The sequence below is a fragment of the Melospiza melodia genome, chromosome 5 (assembly GCF_035770615.1).
Source record: "Melospiza melodia melodia isolate bMelMel2 chromosome 5, bMelMel2.pri, whole genome shotgun sequence".
Lineage (NCBI taxonomy): Eukaryota > Metazoa > Chordata > Aves > Passeriformes > Passerellidae > Melospiza > Melospiza melodia.
Genome location: NC_086198.1, coordinates 91883978 through 91899074, shown reverse-complemented (window position 1 = coordinate 91899074; position 15097 = coordinate 91883978).

Genomic DNA, 15097 nt, shown 5'->3' with positions numbered 1-15097 from the left:
TGGTGATTGCTGGTGCTTGTGGCTCCAAGGACAAGAGCTTTGCTTTTCATTATGAAAAGGGACAAGGCCTAAATTTAGGACTGGCATGGTCAAGGCTTAGCTTTGAGATGAAATTTCACCACACCTTTTCCTACAGCAGAAGGAGAGTCCTGGAAAACACAAACCCCCCATATATTAGCAAGCAATCTTGATATTTCATTTATTTTTATGGGAACTGATAATCTATTTTTTTTTAATATCAACTGGTGCTTTGATGCCCACCAGGGAGAACCTTGCAGAGGTTTCATGGCAGTAAACCAACACCCCCCAGCTGAGCTGAATCATGTCCAGATTTTCATGGAATCACAGAATTCCTGGTTGTGAGGGACCTCAAGGATCATCTGGTCCAGACAAGATGGTCCAGCACCATGTCCAGCTGAATCTTTAAAGAGGGAAAATCCCCCACTTCCCTGGGAAGATTATTCCAAGGGACGATTATTCTCCTTGTGAAAATTTCTCCTCTTGTATCCAATCAGAACCTCCCCAGCTGTGACTTTTCCATTTTTTGTCATCATTTCCATGTGAGTCCTCATGAAAGGAGTCACCATCTCCTTTGCAGCCGCTCTTTAAGCACTGGACCATGGGGATGAGGCTCCCCAAACCCAGTTCTCAGCCTTTCCTCACATGGCAGCTTCCCGGTCCTTGGATTGTCCTTCTCCAGCCTGTCCACATCTATTTGAAACTGCAGGGACCAAACTTGGACACACCTGGAGTACTCCAGCTGTGGCCTGCCAAGTGCTGGTAGGGTGGAATAATGAATTATCCATCTCTGCTGGGTCTGATTTGGCACAAGGGCAAGATCCCTTAATTAGACAGAGCTGCTGAGCAGGGAGTTTCTTTCTTGGCAGGGTTTTTGTAGCTTTTGGGGACATCTGAGACCATTCCCTGCAAGGGAAAACTCCAAAGTCCCAGTTCAAAGCTGCAGCAGTGGTCCATTCATGGGGTTTTGTTTCTTTGTTTGTTTGTTTGATGAGGCTTTTTGTTTGGTTGGTTTTTGGGTTTTTTTCTTTGTTCGGATTTTTTTTTAATGTTTGGGGTTTTTGTAGTTGGTTTGGTTTGGTTTTTTGGTTGGTGTTTTTTTTTGTTTGTTTTTCATTGTTGCTTTTTTGTTTGGGGTTTTTTGTTGTTGTCTTTGATTTTGGTTTTTGGGTTTTTTTGGCTTTTTGGGTGGTTTTTTGTTTGTTTTAGTTTCTATTTAGTTTTGTTTGTTTGCAGGGTTTGTTTGCTTTGGGCTTTGGGGGTTTGTTTTTTTTGTTGTTTTTATTTTGTTTTGTTGGGGGTTTTTGTTTTTGTGGGGTTTTTTTTGTTTTGGTGGGATTTTTTGTTTGTTTGTTTTGGGTTTTGTTGTTGTTGTTGTGGTTTGGTTTTGACTTTTTGGGTTGGTTGTTTTGGTTTTTTTTTTTTTTTTACTGTTTTTTTTCCTCCAGCTCCTCCAGGAGAAACCAATAATCCACTGCATCAGTCACTGACATCCAGAAACCTCCATGAGCATCTTCAGGGCATCCTCCTTGCCATGGGCATGAACTCATGGAATTTTCAGTCATTCCAGCATTTCCCTGGGGAAAAAGGGGCAGCATGAAGGAGTTGGGTGGAGCTGGGTGGGGAAATCCTAGAACTGGGGATGCTTCTGACATCATCAAAGATATATTTGGAAAAGATGAGCTTTTCCAGACTAAAATGTGCCTGAGTGATCCTGTTCCATGTAGTGACACAGGGATGGGAAAGCAGAAGCCACTGAGGAGTGATGGATTCACAGAATTTTCACTGAATGCTTGAATTTTCAGCTGCAGCTTTTTTTTTCTCTGCAACCTGTTATGAATCTGAATATCCCTGACTTAAGGTGCTGAAGGAGGAGGAGGAGGACACTTCTAGAAAAAAAGTGTTCAGACCAGGAACCAGCTGTGATTGCTAAATCAGGAGATTTAGACACATGGAGAAACAAAAAAAAAGCAAAATGACTGAAAAGTTAAAAATACAGCCTGAAACGTGGAGCCTGCCCGGGAGCTGCATTTCACCCTGCTTTGCTTGTACATCCTATAAACCAGGGAAAAAGGGGACAGAGCAGACCCAGAGGGTTAAAACCTACAGGAAACACAGGACAGGAGGAGCTAAATCAGTCCAAAATTCTCCCTTTAATTATCACACAAAGGATTTTGCAGAATTACAATTAATGACCTCTGGGACAGAAGGTGCTTCCCAGAAAGGAGATGTTTTCCTGCTCTATTGATCATCAATTTCAGGACAATGATGATGCCACTAATTGCTGACCAGATACCAGCATGGTGCTGAGCTACTGTTGAAGATTGCAATGTGAGATGTTTTCCATTACCATCTGTATGGCAGATTATCTTTGGTCAAGTGGGCAGTTTGCCTTATCTCTCTCTTTGAGTGACCACAATCACACCTCCCTCGGGAGGGGACAGCTGCTGATAACAGCTATTGAATGTCACTGCATGGCTGATAAGAACTACAGCATCCCATTGGGAGATGTGAGCCCAGAGGGAGGAGCCAAGAATTGCTAACTGGATATAATCCAGAGGTTTTGAGACACCAGCACGACTTTCTCCACTGGATTCCCCAGAGGAACAGCAGCTGTCTCTTCCACTGGATCTTCAGAGGAAGAATACATCCTTCTCTACAGGACCCCCTTGCTCCAACAGAACCACCCCTGACACTGCAGGAGGGCTGCAGCCACAATTCCAATGGGACTGCCACCAACACCCTGAACAGGGTGTCAGGCTGGGTTTTGACTCTGTCAGTGTCGTTCTAGTGTGATGCATTGTTTATTTTATCCTTTTAATTTTTTTTCTTCCTTATTATAGAACTGTTATTCCTGCTCCCACATTTTTTGCCTGAGAGCCCCTTAATTTAAAATTTATAACAATTCAGAGGGATGGGGAGGGTTTGCATTCTCCATTTCAGGGGAACCTCCTGCCTTTCTTAGCAGACTCCTGGCTTTCCAAGACAGCTACCAAAATTCATGAGGGTTTTTCCCTAAAGAAATCCCACCTGGAGTCCTTTTGCAGCCACTTGTGGTGGTCCAGGAAGCAAGTGGGGGAACTGGTGAGCAGGGGATGTGCAGATCACAGCAGCCAGCTCCTGACATGTGGGTGAGCCTCCTTAATCCAAGTTTCCATTTTAAAAAGAGAATAGGAACTTCCAGACAGGAGGATTTATAGGCAAGGACTTAACAGTTAAATTTATTCATGGCTAAACTGAGGAGCCCAGAGTCATTAAAGCATGAAATTGTGCCAGTCAATTAAAGCGTCAATCACAGCCAGCCTCATTTGGGAGAGCTGCTTTAATCCCAAGAAAAGAACAAATTTTTTTGGCCTAGTGAGAGAACACAGTGGCTTGAAGTTGGTTTTAGAGAAAACAGACATTTGCCAGTGGTTGTTTTTTTTTTTAATATATAGATTATTTTCTGCTGTACTCCTTCCAAGGTGACTTCTGTTTCTGCTCAAGTGGAAACACAGATGCAATTTGAGCTGGAGATGAATTTTCACAGCAAACTCGAGTGGGCTACACAGCAAACAAACAAGAGAACTCATCAAAGAAACATTTAAACCAGCAAATAGCAGAGTTCTGGGACATCTCTTGCTTTTCAGCAAGATTCAGACAGATTTTCCTTTTGTTTTTAAAACTCAGCAATTAGATTATTCTGCCTGTCACTTCATGCAACATGTGTTTATTTTATTGGCTTTTAAAGCATTTTTTTTCCCTCTCTGGGCTGAATTCCTGGAATTGGTGATATTTAACAAATGATGACTGTCATTTGGGCCTGGTCACACAGAACAGGTCACACACCTGATGGTAATGGAGGAGAAACATCTCCAGAGGGGATTTACTGGGAGCTGACTGGAAGTTTTGGTGTTGGATATGATCTTTTCTTCCTTAGCCACCAAAAATTAAAAAAGGAGATAAAGGAGACTTTGGGTGATTTTTGGGTGAAGCTCAGGCTGCAGGGCAGCTCCAGACCCTTCTGTGGCTGCAGTGGGGCACACAAGCTTTGCTCCCTGGTGAAATCCCTTCTTGTGGCTTAGGGCCTCTCTCTGAACTAAAACCCTCCTTAAAAACCCCTCATTTCCTGAATTTCTCTGAGTCTGCAGCTGTGTTTTGTGCAGGAAAGAAGGGAGATTTTTTGGGATCTGTTGTGGGCCCTGGGAAGTTTTCCTTTTGGGATCTCCCCTGTCCTGGAAGTGGGCACAGCCCAGCTGGTGAAGGAGCACTGACAGCAGTAGGATCTAGGACTAAATACACAATAAATTTAGGTAGCTTGGCTTGAAATTGGAATTCTTGAGCCCAAGGAGGTCAAAGAAGTTTTTTTGTTTTGTTTTTTGTCAAGGAATTTGCTTTGACACCTTTTGGAGGAGCAGGGCCTGTGGGTGCACCAGTCCCAGCCACCCCCCTTTCCAGTTTGTCCCGGTGCTATGGACACCAGTTGCCCACATTAATGTGTCTCACAGGATGGTTTGGGTTTAAAGTGACCTCAAAAATCATCCAGTTCCACCCCTGGAGCAGGGACACCTTCCACTAGCCCAGGTTTGCCCTGTCCAGCCAGGCCTTGGGCACCTCAGGGGATCCAGGGGCAGCCACAGCTTCTCTGGGCACCCTGTGCCAGGGCCTCACCACCCTCACAGGGAGCAATTCTTTCCCAAAATCCCATCCATCCCTGCCCTCTGACACTTTAAAGCCATTTCCAACTATTCCATCCCTACATATCCTTGTGAAAACTCCCTCTGAGCTCCCGGGAAGAGCACATCCCCTTGTGTCCATGCTTTCCTGGCCACCCAATGGATCCAAACTGGAGCAGCTGAAGGGCAGAGAAACAAAGAGTTTTTCTTGTAAGAGGAGACAAAAAAGATTTTTGCCTCATCCTGCCTTGACAGTGAAATCTAAGACATCATTTGATTGCTCTCTATAAATATCCTGAGCAGGGAGTGAAGGAAATCAGTGCTAAAAAAAACCCAAAAAAAGCCACCTCATGGAAAGGTCTTGCTGCCAAGCTGGAATCTGCCCAGACCTTCACCAGGCTGGGATGGAGAGGGGGCTGAAAAGCTCTTGGAAGGGAAAAAAAAAGGGGGAAAAATAAGAGAGGGAGCTCATTCTTGGGATGCCCAGACAGGTATTGTGTAACAAGGTGTCTGTGGGGTGCCCAGGAGGTCCCTCCAGTCCTCCCCCTCCTTTTCCTTCCTCTGGAATGAAGATGATGGCATTTTACTGTCAGAACCCAGGACATTTCTCTGGCTGCTCTGGAAGACTGCAGACCCTGGCAGCGGGCTCAGAGACCTTGGCATGGAGACAAAACCACCTGTGCCTTTGATTTTAGCCCATGGAAACAATTAACAACTTTGTGTGAAGATTTACAACTCACAAGGGTTTGAGTAGAATGATAGTCAATTTGTCACAGGGTGAAAAAGTAGAATTTTGGGGTTTTTAGAATGGGGGTTCAGGAGGCAAGATGGAGGAATCTGGGTGTGTCCTGTCCTTCTTCTTCTTCTTGGCCTCCGTCTTCTGCTGTGATGGTGACACTTTTGGATTGGTTTAGAGTAGAGACAAACTGTCTAACATAGGGGATAGGTATTGGGAAATTATTGTAAATAAAATACACAAAATTTTTAGTATAAAAAGATAACACCACCCTGAGGGTGGTCAGTGTGCCTCAACCTGACCTGCTGGACAGATCTCAGCAGGTCAGAAAGACAATGTATTAGATAAGGGAAAACAAACAACTTTGAGAACCAGAGCCAAGGAATCCCAACAACTTCTTCGAGCATGGGGGCTGGGAAAAATAGACTTTCTAATACCTTGGGTGTAAGAGCCTAAGTGAGAGATGTGGGACTCCAGGCAGCTCTCCAAAATGCAGTTTATTACATCCAAGATGTCACAGCAGTCCAGGGCTGTGGGTGACAGAGCTGTGCCTACAGCTGTCAGCTCCAGCTGCAGGCAGGCCTGGACACCCTTAGTTTAGGTTATAAATACATTATTTACTTTTCTTTGCTGAGCATCTTCATACAGTAGAACCAGTCTAGTCCTTAACTTTTATCTCTAGCCTATCATAGCTACTGTAATTACCATATTCATGTCACTGTTCTCCAATCACTAAAAGTCAGTGCATTACAGTTTAAGCTAGAAGGTGTTTTCAGTTTTCTTGCAATAGAAAATTCTGAAATTTCTATATGCAACATTTTCTGCCTTGTTTGCCTGTGCTCTCTTTCTGCTTGGCAAAAACATCTTCTTGTTTGGGGTGGGTTTATCCTTTGCTCTAAGCCATAAAAACCCCTTCTAACTAACACACCCTTTGCCTCCTTGGTTATCCAGTGAGACTGGCTCAGCAATTCTTTTCTTCTATATTAAAATGTACTTTCATTTCTATTCCTTCTTCAGATTCTACATTGAAAAATCTTTTTGCTAAGCATCTGTGAGACTTTTTGTCAAACTTTCATCCTTCCCAACACTCGGAGTCATCTCAACACCAGAGACTCATCACTGCACAAGGAGAGACTGAGCAAATCAGCCAGGGAAGAGCACCCAGGTGTGACAGTGATTGGAGCATTAGAAATACCTGAGCCAGTCACATCTCTCTGTAATTTGCAGCCTTAAAACCAAACCTAGTTAATTACCAGGCTGCAGACTATTTTTTCCCCTTCCCACCTGCCGTGAGTTATTGTGAGGTGGGAAAAAATAGCACAAGTGCAAAGAAAAGCCTTAATAAAAGCTTTGGAGGGATTAAGTGGGTCTCATCTCTGTAGGTATCAAGGTAACTTTTCTCAGTGCTCAGAAGAAGTTTTCCAAGGCTGGCTGTTTGATTTATTGTCCAGATCCTAAACTGGAACATTTCTGCCTTGGTTCTGGCAGTAAAGAACAAAAGTGCTAAGTGTGAGGTGTCCACATTGTGTTTCATTTCACTGATGGATGTTTTGACAGCCAAGAGATTTCTCACTCTGCTCTCTTCTTTTTTTTCTTTCTTTTTTTTCCTGCATCACTTATTTTTATAGGACATTGGGGGGTGGGGAGAGAACTGAACTTCCCATCAGCTGGTGGCATCGTGTCAGTCAGAGAGATGTTTTCTGGTTAAATCCCAAATAATGTCTTCTCAGCTTTCCAAAAGCTGTGATAGTTTTGAAGTGTCACTGACTTAGTCCTCGTGGCATATGTGTATTTTATTTTAATCCCTGAATTAAAACAAAGATTTCTCCTGATGGCCTCGTTTGAGGCTGCTTGGACCCTCACAGGTCAGCCTTGGCCCTGATTTGTCACATTAGTGAGGCTGAGCAGGCTAAATTTGCCAGTAATGAGCTTGAAAAGCTGAGGAGATATTTCTTTTGGGTCAGTTGAAGGAAGGCTGATGTTCCCCCAGCCCCTCTGGGGATTTTTCCATGTCCAGCTGAGCATTTGTCCTCTTGTCACACTCAAATTAAAACCACGAGACTGCTCTAAATTCACTTTGGCCCAAGGTGTGGAGGGGGGCAGAGGAGTGGAAAACCAAGTGTTGGGCCAAGGGCATCTCTTGACACATCCCCAGGAGACCCAGCTGGGGCAGGATGGACACTGGGATCTCCTTCATTGGCTTCATGACCCTTGGAGAGCTTCCAGCAGACACTGAAAAACTCAAAGTTTTCCCCTCAAATTGAAGATCCATGTTATCACAGCAGCTCAGACTGGTTGGAAGGGACCTTAAATCCCATCTCATTCTGCTCCCTTGCCATGGACAGGGACATCTTCCACCAGCCCAGGCGCTCCAAGCCTCATCCAAGCTGGCCTTGGACACTTCCAGGGATCCAGGGGCAGCCACAGCTTCTCTGGGCACCCTGTGCCAAGGCTAAGCACCCTCACAGGGAACAATTCCTAATTCCCAATATCCCATTTAACCCTGCCCAGAGAGGGAATTGGGGGAAAAGTGAGAAAAGTCATGGCTTGAGACCACAGAATGATGCAATGGGTTGGAAAGGACCTTAAATCCCATCCAGTCCCACACCCTGCCCTGTGCAGGGACACCTTCCACTGTCCTAGGTTGCTCCAAGCCCCATCCAACCTGGCCTTGGGCATTCCAGGGATGCTGGGGCAGCCACAGCTTCTCTGGGAATTCCATCCCAGCCCCTCCTCAGCCTCACAAGGAACAATTCCTGCCCAATATCCCGTCCATCCCTGCCCTCTGGCAGTGGGAGCCATTCCCTGTGTCCTGTCCCTCCATCCCTTGTCCCCCATCCCTCTCCAGCTCCCCTGGATCCCCTTTAGGCCCTGCAAGGGGCTCTGACCCCTCCCTGGAACCTTCTCTTCTCCAGGCTGAAGTCTCTCAACCTGACTCCATAACACCCTCAGAGCCTCCTCCTGATCATTATTTCCCCCTGCTTTTCTGTGTCAGGAATTGAAAGGTTTCTAACCCATTTTGGGGTCTGATTTTAATGGTGTCATTCACACAGACCCCAGCAATCCTTATCACTGTGAGATTTCTGGGCCAAAGCCCTTGGCAATCATGCCAAATGTTTGGATTCAGCTTTCCAAGCCACACTTGCAGCTCCAGCAGTGGCAGGGTTTTACACAGGGAAGGATTCAGATCAAATTCAGGCGCCTTCGGCACTGCAAAATCCCTCAGGGCTCTCTTTGTTGTGCCTGGAAAGAAATAGCCTTTTTAGGGTGAAATTAATCTCATCCCTACCAGACATCTCCGTTTGGCCAAGGAAATAATTTCCCAATTTTATTTCTCCCCAGCAACTGCAATGGGAGCATTGTGCCATTACCCTCAGCATCAGCAGAAACCTAAAATTAAACATTTCCACCTGTGGAACATTTAAACATAAAATAAAACATTTCCTGTGGTCCATGGAGAATTGTGAATCCTGATGAAGTGTTTTGGTGACTCTGGAAATGAGATAAGTGAGGGGAGATAAGCTGTGTGTCCAAACACTGCCAGGATTTGGGAATGCATCTCTGGCAGGGGCTGTGAAAGGCAAAAGAAGATCATTTTTCTACCCAGTCAGGTCCATATCCTTTTGAGGTGTTCTCTGAAAGAAATTCAAGGAAACATGTGGCCTTTAATGTCTAGACACCATCCCTTGCAGAGTTTAGATCCTGAATCTCTCCTGGCATTGAGCTGAGGGAGGAGAAGGCTCTGTCATGCTGGGATGTGACCCAGGAGAGGAAAGGGAGTGTGGCCACTTCCCAGGACATCAGATGAGGCCTTTCAGCTCCTTTTCACTCCCCAAATCCATGTTGCTGTGCTGCCAAATCCCACTGGGATGTTCTGAACCCCATTCCCAAATTCCTCAATCCAGGAGCAGAAGAGCTTGGGCTGATCTCCGTGTGAGTTGTGGCAGGAGAAAAGTTAATTTTCACCAATTAACACCAATTCTTGCATGGGAGGCTGCCAGAAGAATATTTCCCCAGGCCTGACATGCCTGAAATATCCCCTGCTTTGGGAATATTTATTCCCAAATATATAAATCTTCCCTGTTCTGGGTGGCAACCACGTCCAGCAGTGGCCGTGCCCAAGACTGCTCATCTCTAGGTCTGACCTTTTCACTCATTGCAAAATATTATTGGAGTTTCTGCTCCAATTTCAGCTCTTTTTGAGGATTTAGGACACTGGATAATAGAATTTAAACCTAAAAATGGGATGGTGTTGATGTATTGGTTTGCTGATGGTTGAACTGCTTTATTCTTTTCTAGGTTTCAGTGTTACCAGTAGCTTATCTTTGTTGATGTATTTTCCTTAAAGCTTCTTTTAAAAAATATATCAGTGATTTTGATAAGAAGGGTCTGTATTTAAAAAGATTTTTACTGTATAAAAAAAAGAAAAAAAAATAAAAAAAAGCAGAGGTGGAAAGGCTCTACATCACTGTGATTTCAAAAAATGACCTGGAATTGCTGGATTTTTCTTCCCCTGATCTTTGGTTCTGGCAGCTTTTTCTCACAGGGATATTTTTGCTTTCTCTGTTACATCTCCATTACTCCTGCCATCATTTTTCTAACCACAGACACAGCCCTAGATCCTTTCTCAGAAATGTGTTGTGGGGTGTTTGCCTGTTAGAAAACAACCTTGCATTGTGAACTAGTGGGAGATAACTGTTAAAGGGGCTGGGGCTAAAATCTGATGGCACCAGAGATTTTCTGATTAGGAAATAGAAAAGATTAAGAAAAGATTCTGATTAGGAACAATTTTCATATAAAGAGACCAAGAGAAAAATTCTTTTTTATTATTAAATGACGTATTTTATTTCTATTGTCACCATGCAGTTTTACAGCCCTGGCTTGCTGCTGACGAGGTATTGAAGTCCCAAAGGGTCTTTTCACCCTTCTCCCAGCACTTTTCCACCACACCATGAGGACATTGTGTCCTGAGCTGGCTCTGAGAGCTAAGACAGCTCCAAATCTCATCCCAAGAGCTGTTTGAAGTGTTTCCCCATGGACTGTTTTCCAGGAAGGCTATGCCCAGATCAGGAGGCAGGGCTGGGTGAACCTGGGTGCTCCCCAAGGTGCTGAGCCTTCAAAACAAGCCCTCAGAAAGATTTCTGAGAAACATCCCTCTGCTTTCACGCAGGATCTGTTCTTGCTCGGGGCTGTTGGCATTTTGATGTCTCTTGAAGATGCAGCAGAGAAGTGGCTCTTGAGGAGTGACAGCACCAAATTCTGATTAATGTCTCCAAGGAGAGTCAACCAGAATGATTTCCTTTGAGCTGCCTCCATTTCCATATGTAGCCCAGACTTTGCTTGACAATGCTGTAGAAATGTGATGCTTGGAAAAAAAGAACTGCTTGTTATCAGGAATATTTCCCCTTCAGCCTTTAAGGAGAGATGAAAAAAAAACCTTCCCAAAGCTCTCCATAAAAGATCCTGGAATGTTAATTCTTAAATTAACAGGTTGAACACTCTCCCACACCACCCCTACCTGAGGGTTTTAATTCTCATTTAGGAGACCTGCACACGGCCTGGGGATGGGAAGGAGCATGGAAATGTGAAGTTAAAAGACTGCTGGAAACCACAGGTTTCACACTCTTCACCTCTAATTGCTTCTAATTTACCACAGAACCACATAATATCCTGAGCTGGAAGAAACCCACCAGGATCATTGATCCAGTTCCTGTCCCTGCACACATACCCCAACAATCCCACACTGGGCACCCCTGGGAGTGTTGTCCAAACTCTCCTGGAGCTCTGGCAGGTTTGGGGCTGTGCCCATTCCCTGGGGAGCCTGGGGGCGCCCTCTGGATGAGGAACCTTTCCCTGAAATCCAACCTAAACCTCTCCTGGGACAGCTCCAGATGTTTCCTGGGGTTCTGTCACTGTCACAGAGAGCAGAGATCAGAGCTGTCCCTACTCAGGAGGAGCTCCAGAGCCCTCAGTCTCCTCTTCTCCAGGCTAAACCAACCAAGAGGCCTCAACCACTCGTGGTATGGCTTCCCTTTCAAACCACTCACTATTTTCACTTTGCACATTCTTTGACAGTTTTGTATCCTCTTTTTTTGTGGCATTGTCCTGGATTTGCCAAGCAAATTATGTTCTATTTGCCGTCTGGATGGCAGCTGTCTTCTGTTCATTGGGCAGTTTTCCTTATCTCTTCCACATCCAATCTTCCCTCTGGGTGGGGGACACATCTGCTGATAACAGCTATTGAATATCACTGCATGGCTGATAAGAACTACAGCATCCCTTTGGGAGAAGCTCCACCCAGGGGGAGGAGCCAAGCATTCCTGCCTGGATACAATCTGGAGATTCTGGAACACCAGCACAGCTTCTCCACTGGATTCCCCAGAGGAACAGCAGCTGCCTCTTCCACTGGATCTTCAGGGGAAGATTACAGCTTTCTACAGGATCCCTGCTCCAACAGAACCACCCCTGACACTGCAGGAGGGCTGCAGCCACAATTCCAATGGGACTGCTGCCAACACCCTGACCCACAGGGTGTCAGGTTGAGTTCTGACTCTGTCAGTGTTGTTTTAGTATTGTTTATTTTTTATTGTTTATTTTACCCTTTCATTTTCTTCCCTAGTAAAGAACTGTTATTCCCGCTCTCATATTTTTGCCTGAGAGCCCCTTAATATAAAATTTATAGCAATTTTTGTGTGTGGGGGGAGATTTACATTTTCCAATTCAGGGGAGGCTCCTGCCATCCTTAGCAGACCCCTGTCTTTCCAAACAAAGACAGGCACCAATTCCCAAGGGATGGCTGCAGCTCTTCTGGACACCCCAGCACACAGCAGCAGCTGCTGCCCAAAGCTTTGTCCTGGGAGTGGAATGACCGAGGCATTCCCAGTCTGGAAGTGCACAGAGCCATTGAGATTGTCTGCACTGAGCAGAAAAATCCCAGCTCTGAGCAGAGCCCTCCGGAGCCACGCTCACGATTTACAAGCTCACGGCTGCATTGTCACACACTGTCACCAAGTGTCTGGCACTTGGCCACTCTCTGCCTCCCTCTTCTCCTAATTGCTGAGTTAACAGACCACCGATCATGCTCAAAAGGTCAGAAGTGTGAGGCTGAGAGTGGGAAAGAATCTGGAGAAGTGGCTCCAAAAAAGACAGCTTTTCTCATCACACAGAGGGAGTTAATTTTCATTGTCTTGAGCAAGAGCTGGGAGTTTCCAGCCACCCCCAAGCACAGCACACACTGCAGCCTGTAAAGATTTTGCTTTTTTTAATTGCTAGAGCAGCTCTTTGCCAAGTAGTGCAGCAGCAGAGTCCTGCTGCTGCTGTCCAAGGTCTGTGTGCTTGGTGGGAGGAGCAGGAAAACACCCGGCGTGTGTTGGCTGCCCAGATCTGAGCCTGGAAATAGTCTGGGATTAGTGGTGAAAAACTGCTGGGAGAAGGGTGAAAAGACCCTTTGAGACTTCAAGACCTTGTCAGCATAAAGCCAGAATCTGCACAGTGGCAATAGAAATAAAATATGTAATTTGAATTAAGAGCAAATAGCATGGAGCTTAGGAAACAATTAAAATGTATAAAAAAAAAGAAATAAATAAATAGTCTGCCCCCCTTGGAGGGGTGGATTCAGCACTGGGATGCTGGAACACAGCAGAGTTAGCACAGAAATCCTGGGAGCTTCTAGAGAAGGTGTGGTGGTGGGAACATCTCCTGCCTGTGACAGAGACCATCTCCAGGATGGGTTTTTCGTGCCCACCCTGGTGATATTTTTGTCCATCATCCACAGGATGTGGAGCTCACCTGTATTTGTGTCATCCTCCCTCAGGCTGGCCCTCATGGGACACCAAGCCACGATGCAGCTCCACCTTGGAGAATCCCAGAATGGTTTGGGTGGGAAGAGACCTTAAAACTCACCCAGTTCCACACTTGTTTGTGAGTGAGGGAGGTCCAGCTCTTCACACATTAAAGCATTTGTATAATATCATCTTTTAACTCCTGCTATCTTCTGAAATTGTGTGTTCTACATGGAAGATTTTGTCATTAAAAAAAAAAAAAAAAAGTGAATTGCCAGAGCAGAGCTGTCTGCTTCCTTCCCTGGATGCCAGTACTGAGAAGGGCTGGAAAAATTTCTTGGAAGTGCTCAAGGCCAGGTTGGATGATGCTTGGAACAACTTGCTCTAATGGAAAGTGTCCCTGCCTGTGGCAGGGGATGATCTTTAAGGTCTTTCCAACCTAAATTGTTCTGTGATTCTATGAAATACCCATTTTTTACCTTAATATGATGATTTTAAAGCACTGACCTGCCTGTTCATCTGATGGTGTTGGGGTTTTGCTTAAACTCCATCTCAGAGCAATGCACAAGACAGAGAAAAGGAATAGTCAGTCTACTAAAGATCTTGCATAGTGAATGTGAAAATTTCCAGATTAAAATGGCAATAAAATAAAGAATAAAGCTAATTTCTTACCTAAGGACACAGGTGGAAAGTGTCTTGTGGCTCCCTTTCAGTTTTATTGACACACGAAACTCAAAACAGCAGGAGCTTTTTCACATGGCAGGTCAGAGATCTGTAAATCATCTTGCCAAAAAATTCTGGATGATAGATGGAGTGGGAAATTAGACAGATCATCCAAATCCTAAAATACTGAAGTTGGAAGGGCAGCCCGGAGGCTTCTGAATCTGTGCCATATTCAAAGCAAAATCAGGTTCAGAGGCAGGTCAGGTTCTGGGAGCTCAGGTTTGAATTTGGCCAAAATCCCCCTCAGTTGCCACCATCAGCCTTCTGCTTGCCAAGCTCAGCAGTGCTCTGATGTGGGGTTATCCAATCCCAGATGAAAGATTGGGCATTCCCTGTGGAAAACCACTGACCCTTGCACAGAAATCATGGATAAACAAAGAATTTCTTGAACTAAATATGGTTTGATGCCTTCAAAGGGTGGGAAGGCACATGATCCAGGCTGTCCTTGTCCTAATAATTTTCCCAAAGTGTCTCCTATTGTTGGAAGAGGAACTGTGGGTTGAACAGATTTTTATTTCAAGAGGAAGAACGTGGCAAAGGGCTGCAAGATCAGAACTGGGCTGGAGAGGGTGAACAGGGCTGATCACTCCTTCTCCTTCTTGAGACAGGGATCAGCCAGAGCCTAAAGATGGTTTAAAAGGTGGTGTAAAAGAGGGAAGGGAGACACTTCACCTAAAAAGTAATTAAACTGCGGAACTCGTTACCTTGGGATAACAGAATGGGGAAAAATTAAATAAAGGGGAAGCACAGCAGGTGTTGGAGGTTATTAAACATTGCAAGAGCCCTGCTGGCTCAGCTGAGCCTTTAATTGGTGGGACAGGGAAGGATTCCATATATTTTTGTTGATCTGGCTCTGTCAGAATCCAGGTCTGTGCTCCAAGTTGGATCAGCTTCCAGTCTGGTTGAGGTTCCTTTGTCCCAGGAGATGGAGGAGGTGGCAGCACTCCTGAGGAGATGAGGAACAGGATGGGTTTGCTGAGCTGTCCCTGCACATCTCCAGATCTGCCTGTTAATCCATGAAGTGCTGGGCTCAGAGTGGGGAGATTCAGATTTTTTGGGGAGAAAACCAGTATTTTACTCCTTGGGCTTTACATCTCTTGCCTGGCTTTGCTTAGTCATTACCAAAACCCTACAAAGCCCCACAGAGGGTTTCTCAAAACTGCCTTTTCTCCCCAGATCTCCCT